Source organism: Brienomyrus brachyistius, chromosome 14 (genome assembly GCF_023856365.1).
Source record: "Brienomyrus brachyistius isolate T26 chromosome 14, BBRACH_0.4, whole genome shotgun sequence".
Classification (NCBI taxonomy): domain Eukaryota; kingdom Metazoa; phylum Chordata; class Actinopteri; order Osteoglossiformes; family Mormyridae; genus Brienomyrus; species Brienomyrus brachyistius.
In genome coordinates, this window is record NC_064546.1 from 21,739,979 (window position 1) to 21,750,879 (window position 10,901).

General features: G+C 49.6%; 1 protein-coding gene across 1 annotated transcript in view; it reads right to left on the minus strand.

The window, feature by feature from the left end:
• Window positions 1–10,901, minus strand: part of pacrg (PARK2 co-regulated) — a 69,586-nt gene that overhangs the window by 21,732 nt on the left and 36,953 nt on the right. The window lies entirely within an intron of this gene.

A 10,901-nucleotide genomic window follows, 5' to 3' on the forward strand; every position in this document is an offset into this window, starting at 1 on the left:
GATTACATCACCAAGACAAGGTTTCTCATCCTTACTGCATCTGACTGAAATGCAACACAGATTAGCATCTTCTTCTTAAGAAATGACCAATCAGATTGCTGCAAATCCTGCAGGAGCCCAGTGTGGACCTGGCCTGTCACGCTGAAGCCACTGACTGACTAAATTGTGGCCAATCTATTTGCAGAGCATGCCACTGACTCAGTGAGGTGCAGCCAATCTGCTTTCAGAGCATGCCACTGACTCAATAAGTTGTGGCCAATCCACTTGCAGAGCTTGCCAGTGACTCACTAAGTTGTGGTCAATCCACTTGCAGAGCTTGCCAGTGACTCACTAAGTTGTGGCCAATCCACTTGCAGAGCTTGCCAGTGACTCACTAAGTTGTGGCCAATCCACTTGCAGAGCTTGCCAGTGACTCACTAGGTTGTGGCCAATCCACTTGCAGAGCTTGCCAGTGACTCACTAAGTTATGGCCAATCCACTTGCAGAGCATGCCACTGACTCACTAAGTTGTGGCCAATCCACTTGCAGAGCTTGCCACTGACTCACTAAGTTGTGGCCAATCCACTTGCAGAGCTTGCCACTGACTCACTAAGTTATGGCCAATCCACTTGCAGAGCTTGCCACTGACTCACTAAGTTATGGCCAATCCACTTGCAGAGCTTGCCAGTGACTCACTAAGTTGTGGCCAATCCACTTGCAGAGCTTGCCAGTGACTCACTAAGTTGTGGCCAATCCACTTGCAGAGCTTGCCAGTGACTCACTAAGTTGTGGCCAATCCACTTGCAGAGCTTGCCACTGCTTCACTAAGTTGTGGCTGTTTGCAGCTCCCAGAAGGCTGAAGAGCCACACATCCAAAGGGATCCTCCCATCTGATAAAAACCCTCTTATCTAGATTGTTTGAAGGAAAAAAATGACCTTTCCCGTCCCGGAATAGTAATGCTGGGGGGTCGGCAGTGATATGGCTCAAGGAGATAGGTTCAGCTGTGTGCTGACCTCTGTGGTGTTGACCTTTGTAGGGGGCACACGCATAGCATTCATCCGTAACAGGGCAAAAGGCACACAGCACCTGTCTGTAACGGATCAAAAAACAAATGAATGTTTTCTTCAAATCTTTTGGAAAACACTCTAAAAAAAGGCAAACTACGCATTAGTTGGATTGGAGAATTTAATCCCGAACAGGCAGGTCTTTGTGTTACAGAGAGGAGGCGGAGCCAACCGTCATGTGGGTGTGACCAAACAGCCATCCGCTGCGCAAATGCGTCAAAGAGCAGCCGTGTTAGGAATGCAACCCCCTGTCACCGTGAATAAGTCACCCCCTCCCCCCCGCCTCCAAGCTGCCTGAGCACACGAGAGCATTCTGGCCAGGTTCTGTTGAGCAGAACGGCGCAGCGTGATTCATGGTGTAGGAACTGGGGTGGGGGGGCAGGCGCTGATAATACCGCAGCCTTCCAGTGTGGGAGTTAATTAGAAAGGGCTGTGAAGCGGGATGAGGCCGGGCCACGGCGCTCATGCTGCGCCGCTAAGCCGGAAAACTAATGAATATCAAAAGAGTTAATTGTTTAAAGCATTCTGCCTACAATTACACAGTTAATAAAGACCCTGCCCAGCTCCGTCTGTCTCTCACCCTGGGACGCACGCCGCAGCCCACGTGACCCACCGGTCTTTCCATCTGACTGACTGCCACAACAGGACGTCTCCAAAAACACGGCGCACCGGCGCTAAAAAGGGACGCGGCAAACGTCTGCTGGAGTCGCCAGATGGAGGGGCTCACTGGGAGTCAGAGTCAGAGGCGACAGGCCCCGGCCACTGCTGCACTGCCACGTGCACTGCACTGCACTGCCCCTGTGTGTGCTTTACTGGATGCACACACACACACACACTCATCGCATGACACCGGGGAGGGAGGGGCCAAACGGTGTCTTCCCTGGTGGATTCTGCCTCTGAGGCCATCGCTTCAACGTATTTAAAGTACAATCCATGTCCTTCAAAAGGCGGATATAGATGTCAGGGGAACACGAAGGGGGGGACATGTGTATGTTCAGAGCTGTAAGGCATCTCTCTGACTGGCCCAGGAGCACAATTAGGAAATGTGCTATTTAAAGGCTATGGGATAGGGTGGGGGTCAGCCTGCAGTCCTGCAACTATACCAGTACATGTGTATGCATATCAGCTCTGTGTTACTGGGAATGGACACTCTATGTATATGGGTGGGGCTGTATATATTAAAGTTTGTATACAACACGTATAAGCTTCAGACCTGCAGACAGCCCTCCAGTCCAGGTGTGGCAGAGTGTGGCAGAAACTGGGCAGATTTTGTTTTCGGGGGGGGGGTGATATTCGCCCTAAGCCACCCCCAAGGACGAGACATTTCCTCTGCTTGTTCCGCTGTGCTGCAGCTGTCTCAGAAAAGCCCCCAAACTCATCTTGGTCCAACAACAAAAAGCTTGCAAAGATTCAGATTAATTAATTTGAGTAACTGATCCAATTAAGTAATTCAATGGTTTGGATTAGACAGAGAAGCGCGGCTCCCCAGGCGGCCGCACAGACCCCCAGAAAGCAGCGGCAGCTGGGCCGGGGGGGGGGCAGTTGGGCCGGGGGGAGCAGCGGCGAGACAAAGAACGCAATTACACACACAAAGCGGTAGCGAGAAAAGCAGATAGAGTGAGGAGAGCGGGAGCAGAATAAATAAACACGCGAAGGAAGAGGAGGTGAGGGCGCCGGCTGACTCCCTCGATTATGCGTGAGCTTTCGTCTTATCGGGTGACCTTTAAATTGGAGCGGCGACGTGGAGGGAGCCTCGGGCCGCCATGGCCGCTCCCATTGGCTGCCTGCCGCACCCTGCTGACAACAGAAATTAGCAGAACCAGCAGGCATATCAAGAAGGGGAATTACAAACATGCACATACATTATATTATATGTGACTGTATCTAATTATATATATGGTAAGATTCACTGATCCCCATCAGTGCACCAACATAAAAGTTCATGATGCGACTGCCCTGATTAAAAACGTGTGCACCGGGTACAATTTCGGGATGGACTCTTTGTCTTTAACATCTTTGCATCGGTAAAGTCCGATTTATTAATATATAATTATTAGTAGACACTCTATGCCTTATACCAGTAATTTTTTACCAATAATGTTATATTTAGATTGATTGTCCCTCTGTATCTGTGCCATTGAGTCACATTGTATTATATTCATTTTCATCTTGTCACATTGTGTCGAGTCTAATCGTGTCGAATCGCATTGTATCACAATAGGGGTGAATCATACTGTACTGAATGGGCAGCATTAAGTATCTTTAATGTCCCCGATCGTTGCCAATACATCGAGACGTGTATTGCAGTAGCCTCAGTGATGGAGATGCACATCCGTGCTTTCTGGGGGGAAACAGCCGGGGGGGGGGGGTCTGGGATCATGCCTTGCTGAAGAACATGCCACACTGCCTGAAGGGCACTGGGGGGGGGGGGGGGGGGGGGCTCTACAACATGCTGCCACTGGCAATAATCACACGAGCAGAAATGCTACTTGGGACCAGCAGGTGGCGTAGCAATTACAGATACTGTCAAGCACCTGCAAGGTTGGCAGTTCAGTGCCCCGTTGCCATGGTACCTCCCCAAAGCAAAAGGTTTACACACAAGTCAGTGAAAAGAGCAGCTTCACTCAATAAACCTCAACCATCCTTCATTTCAACATTTCACATGAGAAAAGGTGGCCGCAAGCAAACTTATAGGCACCAAGAGAGACAGTCAGGGCTCGGCTCTAAGGCTGGAGCGCACACACACAGACACACACACAGACACACACTGAGCTGACAGCCCCTCCCAGCGCTGGGACAGGAGGGGCTGAGCGGGTGAGCCCTTAACTGCTCCATCTCCGTGTCGTGAATAACGGAGCCGTCAGCGTCAGGAGCAGGGGAGGGGGCCACGCAGTGTGCACCCAAATTTGTCAAAGTAACAAAAAAGTATGTGGGGTGAGGTGCGGGCGCAGAGCGGCCGCCGAGCGAGAGCCATGCGGGGCTTATCGGACTGGCCACACGCCTAGCAGCAAGATAAAGGAGGCCAAATTAACTAGATCACAGGGCGGATGGCAAGATGAATGGGGTATGAGGGACTTACACCTCACAGATAAAGCAAAGAAAATAATCATAATAACAGCAAGGAGGACAATCGTCCAGCCCCCGGGAGCCAGGGAGGGAGTGAGCGGGGGGGGCTCGGGGGGGGGGGGGGGGGGGGTAGTACCTGGGCCACTGCTCCCGCACTTCGGCTTGCAGGTGACCCTGGCAGAGGTCACGCCCCTGGTGGTGCAAGCAGGCAGTATAGCATGTGGAATGGCGAGCGTCAGGCCTCTAAGGACACATCCCAGCCATATTAGATGATACACTGCTTAACCATGGCTGGGTGACTGGTAAACAGCATGTACTGTTAGTTAAGCACTGGGACGGCTAGTAGACAGCAGGAGACCTTAGTTAAAGACTGGGACAGATGGTTGACTGCAGGTGGAGTTAGTTCAGGACTGGACCAGCTAGAAGACAGCAGATAGACCTGGTTGTGGCCCGGTCTTGTAAGAGGATACAGCATACAGAATTCTGCTGTTCAGAATGTTAGAGCACATCTGTGCAGGTCACCCTGGGTGTCCACCATCTGAGCCTGGAGCGTACCGCTGCTTAACGTCAGATTGCTCATGATCACACAAGAGAACACTTTATCATAAGCAAAAGGCATTTATAGGATGTTAGATGAAGCATTTAACATTTTTAACGAAGCGGTAGAGTTTTCATAACTGAACAGTAAACACAGAGCTTGTAATACCACAAGCCATCCATGTGTACTGAAGCCTGCAGTGTCATTAAACATTATTTTCACTGGTGTAAATATTATTATCCAATTAAAATAGTGCTTGACGATTTCCAAATGCCAACATGAAAAGGAGAAGCAGGACTTAAGCAATGACCTATTACAGCTCTAAAGCCACTGAGCTGGACTGATGGGTACGTGGTCCTGTAGCTCCATCGATCCATGTGGAGGGGGTGGGGGGGGGGGGGGCACCAAACCACCCTCATAATAACTGCACAGAGTTGTTATACCAGGGTTACAGGGAGACTGGGCTGGGCGGCAGAATTCTCAGCTGATATCGCATGTATTTCAAGATGCCTGTAGGATAGCAGCATTGCTTGTGTTTAATTAGATGTCTCTATTTTTTTTTTACATTTTGTGCCCAAAAACTGTCTTTGTAATGAGCCTGTGAACGACACCATGACTGAGGACCCAGGAGAAGGTGCCTGCTGGTCAGACAAGCCGCACAGGCTGCTTTTACCTCCATGGACAACATGCACGCTTATATTGGGGGCATCTGGGGAATACATCAGAAATGGCTGCTCTGGCATCAGAGGAAGTACACAGTGAGAGAGGCAGGGGTACCTCCCCCCTCCAACTCCCGTAAATGAAATTACTGCCGATCCCAACAGCCCAGTGAATTCCTGGTGGGCAGCGGAATGCGATGCATGGAGGACTGATAATTCCTTTTGCAACAAATTTCGCTGAACAAAAATAAGACTATCGAATGAGGCCAGAAAGGAATTTAGTACAAATGACCCCCCCAACCCCCAAAAACAAAGAAAATAGCAGTGACACGGCCCAGTAGTTTGTACCAAGAGGGAATGACCTCCACCTGTGACTTCTGGCCAGTAATTCAGATGCTGAAGGCTGCTTGAAAGGATAATAAACTGTTTGAAATGTTAAGCTTTGTAGCCAAAGGTAAAAAATAGGCTAATGCTAAGCTGTATAGTCATGGGCTAAAATATCCTAGTAAATAGCTGGTAATGCTAAGCAGAGTAGCCAGAGCCTAAAAAAAGCCTAGCAAATGGCTGCTAATGCTATGCAGTGTAGCCACTGGCTAAAAATAGGCTAACAAATAGCTGCTAATACCAAGCAGTGGAGCCACATCCGAAAAAATAGCCTAGGAAATGTCTGGTAATGCTAAGCTGTATAGCCACAGGCTAAAGTAGCACCAGGCAAGACATCATTGTGCATGAAGCATTTTCTCTCTATCGCCACTTTGTGAAAGGAGTGAAGGAATGAAAGAATTAACAAGTGTGACAGCTAAGCGCGCATGTCTGCAGCAGGAGGGCCACGTGGGCTACTAGCGGCCTGGGAGCAGGGGGTCTGACGGCCAGCACAGTGCCGGACTTGTGGCCCATCCTGGTAGCATTATAAAGAGCCTCTGTGACTGAGAGCATGGTTTGCTTTTCCCAGAGCGGACAGCTGCGGGATGGGGGTGGGTGGCGGTGAGGCACACAAGGTGTCCTTTCACCAGTGCCAGTGGTGTGGCTTCCAGCCCGGCCGCACGTGGAGCCCGGAGCGGCCGCTTGCCTGTCTGCACCGCATCTCTTGGCACGTCGCATGCCTGCTTGTTTATTTGTTATTTTTACCGCTGCAGATGATTTATTGTGCGTGCTTTTTCTGGGTCATTGCCTTTTTACTAAAAATAATTGAATATGTAATAAAAGTGGAGGCATAAATACAAACGAGTATGAGTGGAATGATTTAGAACAGGATAAAAATACATAGAGAGACATTGGCACGCGTCAGTCAAACACGAGCGGGTGGGTGGGTTGGTGGGCGGGGGTGAGGGTCGCCGTGGCCTGACAAGGAACGGTAGCGGCCCAAAGCATGGAGTACCAGGGAGGGTGCAACGAGTACGAAGACGGGGCATCAGTCAGAGATAAACAATTCCTACCGGGCATTCCACAGAAGCCACATGCCTGCTGGCAGAGGATTGATTTGACAGCTAATTAACACAGAGATTTACATAACAGATAAGATTAATACCACCAAGTCGTTTCTTCTTTTTTTTAACAAAGCAAATAACGTAAGAGAAGTTTAAAAGATTAAAATCCGGTATTGATCGAGACCATCATAAAACCCTGTGGTCCTGAGTTTAATCCTGCATTTAAGAGACAAGCTGTTTTCACATTGTACTGAGAAATCTGAGTGCATGAGAGGTAAACTCGGAGGTCTAGGAGATCCCCATGTGGGCTTAGCTCTGAGGGCTTATACTCTAGGTCTAGGAGATCCCCATGTGGGCTTAGCTCTGAGGGTTTATACTCTAGGAGATTTCAATGTGGGCTTAGCTCTGAGGGTTTATACTCTAGAGATTTCAATGTGGGCTTAGCTCTGAGGGTTTATACTCTAGGTCTAGGAGATCCCCATGTGGGCTTAGCTCTGAGGGTTTATACTCTAGGTCTAGGAGATCCCAATATGGGCTTAGCTCTGAGGGCTTATACTCTAGGAGATTTCAATTTGGGCTTAGCTCTGAGGGTCTATACTCTAGGAGATCTCAATGTGGGCTTAGCTCTGAGGGCTTATACTCTAGGTCTAGGAGATCCCAATGTGGGCTTAGCTCTGAGGGCTTATACTCTAGGTCTAGGAAATCACAATGTGGGCTTAGCTCTGAGGGTTTATACTCTAGGAGATCTCAATGTGGGCTTAGCTCTGAGGGTTTATACTCAAGGAGATCTCAATGTGGGCTTAGCTCCGAGGGCTTATACTCTAGGTCTAGGAGATCCCAATGTGGACTTAGCTCTGAGGGCTTATACTCTAGGTCTAGGAGATCTCAATACGGGCTTAGCTCTGAGGGTTTATACTCTAGGTCTAGGAGATCCCCATGTGGGCTTAGCTCTGAGGATTTATACTCTAGGAGATCCCCATGTGGGCTTAGCTCTGAGGGTTTATACTCTAGGTCTAGGAGATCCCTATGTGGGCTTAGCTCTGAGGATTTATACTCTAGGAGATCCCCATGTGGGCTTAGCTCTGAGGGTTTATACTCTAGGAGATCCCCATGTGGGCTTAGCTCTGAGGGCTTATACTCTAGGTCTAGGAGATCCCCATGTGGGCTTAGCTCTGAGGATTTATACTCTAGGAGATCCCCATGTGGGCTTAGCTCTGAGGGTTTATACTCTAGGAGATCCCCATGTGGGCTTAGCTCTGAGGGTTTATACTCTAGGAGATCCCCATGTGGGCTTAGCTCTGAGGGTTTATACTCTAGGTCTAGGAGATCCGCATGTGGGCTTAGCTCTGAGGGTTTATACTCTAGGTCTAGGAGATCCCCATGTGGGCTTAGCTCTGAGGGTTTATACTCTAGGTCTAGGAGATCCCCATGTGGGCTTAGCTCTGAGGGTTTATACTCTAGGTCTAGGAGATCCCCATGTGGGCTTAGCTCTGAGGGTTTATACTCTAGGAGATCCGCATGTGGCCTTAGCTCTGAGGGTTTATACTCTAGGAGATCCCCATGTGGGCTTAGCTCTGAGGGCTTATACTCTAGGTCTAGGAGATCCCCATGTGGGCTTAGCTCTGAGGGTTTATACTCTAGGTCTAGGAGATCCCCATGTGGGCTTAGCTCTGAGGGTTTATACTCTAGGAGATCCGCATGTGGCCTTAGCTCTGAGGGTTTATACTCTAGGAGATCCCCATGTGGGCTTAGCTCTGAGGGCTTATACTCTAGGTCTAGGAGATCCCCATGTGGGCTTAGCTCTGAGGGTTTATACTCTAGGAGATCCCCATGTGGGCTTAGCTCTGAGGGTTTATACTCTAGGTCTAGGAGATCCGCATGTGGGCTTAGCTCTGAGGGTTTATACTCTAGGTCTAGGAGATCCCCATGTGGGCTTAGCTCTGAGGGTTTATACTCTAGGTCTAGGAGATCCCCATGTGGGCTTAGCTCTGAGGGTTTATACTCTAGGAGATCCGCATGTGGCCTTAGCTCTGAGGGTTTATACTCTAGGAGATCCCCATGTGGGCTTAGCTCTGAGGGCTTATACTCTAGGTCTAGGAGATCCCCATGTGGGCTTAGCTCTGAGGGTTTATACTCTAGGAGATCCCCATGTGGGCTTAGCTCTGAGGGTTTATACTCTAGGTCTAGGAGATCCGCATGTGGGCTTAGCTCTGAGGGTTTATACTCTAGGTCTAGGAGATCCCCATGTGGGCTTAGCTCTGAGGGTTTATACTCTAGGTCTAGGAGATCCCCATGTGGGCTTAGCTCTGAGGGTTTATACTCTAGGTCTAGGAGATCCCCATGTGGGCTTAGCTCTGAGGGTTTATACTCTAGGAGATCCGCATGTGGCCTTAGCTCTGAGGGTTTATACTCTAGGTCTAGGAGATCCCCATGTGGGCTTAGCTCTGAGGGTTTATACTCTAGGTCTAGGAGATCCCCATGTGGGCTTAGCTCTGAGGGTTTATACTCTAGGAGATCCCCATGTGGGCTTAGCTCTGAGGGTTTATACTCTAGGAGATCCCCATGTGGGCTTAGCTCTGAGGGTTTATACTCTAGGAGATCCGCATGTGGCCTTAGCTCTGAGGGTTTATACTCTAGGAGATCCCCATGTGGGCTTAGCTCTGAGGGCTTATACTCTAGGTCTAGGAGATCCCCATGTGGGCTTAGCTCTGAGGATTTATACTCTAGGAGATCCCCATGTGGGCTTAGCTCTGAGGGTTTATACTCTAGGAGATCCCCATGTGGGCTTAGCTCTGAGGGTTTATACTCTAGGAGATCCCCATGTGGGCTTAGCTCTGAGGGTTTATACTCTAGGTCTAGGAGATCCGCATGTGGGCTTAGCTCTGAGGGTTTATACTCTAGGTCTAGGAGATCCCCATGTGGGCTTAGCTCTGAGGGTTTATACTCTAGGTCTAGGAGATCCCCATGTGGGCTTAGCTCTGAGGGTTTATACTCTAGGTCTAGGAGATCCCCATGTGGGCTTAGCTCTGAGGGTTTATACTCTAGGTCTAGGAGATCCCCATGTGGGCTTAGCTCTGAGGGTTTATACTCTAGGAGATCCCCATGTGGGCTTAGCTCTGAGGGTTTATACTCTAGGAGATCCCCATGTGGGCTTAGCTCTGAGGGTTTATACTCTAGGAGATCCGCATGTGGCCTTAGCTCTGAGGGTTTATACTCTAGGAGATCCCCATGTGGGCTTAGCTCTGAGGGCTTATACTCTAGGTCTAGGAGATCCCCATGTGGGCTTAGCTCTGAGGATTTATACTCTAGGAGATCCCCATGTGGGCTTAGCTCTGAGGGTTTATACTCTAGGAGATCCCCATGTGGGCTTAGCTCTGAGGGTTTATACTCTAGGAGATCCCCATGTGGGCTTAGCTCTGAGGGTTTATACTCTAGGTCTAGGAGATCCGCATGTGGGCTTAGCTCTGAGGGTTTATACTCTAGGTCTAGGAGATCCCCATGTGGGCTTAGCTCTGAGGGTTTATACTCTAGGTCTAGGAGATCCCCATGTGGGCTTAGCTCTGAGGGTTTATACTCTAGGAGATCCCCATGTGGGCTTAGCTCTGAGGGTTTATACTCTAGGAGATCCCCATGTGGGCTTAGCTCTGAGGGTTTATACTCTAGGTCTAGGAGATCCCCATGTGGGCTTAGCTCTGAGGGTTTATACTCTAGGTCTAGGAGATCCCCATGTGGGCTTAGCTCTGAGGGTTTATACTCTAGGTCTAGGAGATCCCCATGTGGGCTTAGCTCTGAGGGTTTATACTCTAGGTCTAGGAGATCCCCATGTGGGCTTAGCTCTGAGGGTTTATACTCTAGGAGATCCCCATGTGGGCTTAGCTCTGAGGGTTTATACTCTAGGAGATCCCCATGTGGGCTTAGCTCTGAGGGTTTATACTCTAGGAGATCCGCATGTGGCCTTAGCTCTGAGGGTTTATACTCTAGGAGATCCCCATGTGGGCTTAGCTCTGAGGGCTTATACTCTAGGTCTAGGAGATCCCCATGTGGGCTTAGCTCTGAGGATTTATACTCTAGGAGATCCCCATGTGGGCTTAGCTCTGAGGGTTTATACTCTAGGAGATCCCCATGTGGGCTTAGCTCTGAGGGTTTATACTCTAGGAGATCCCCATG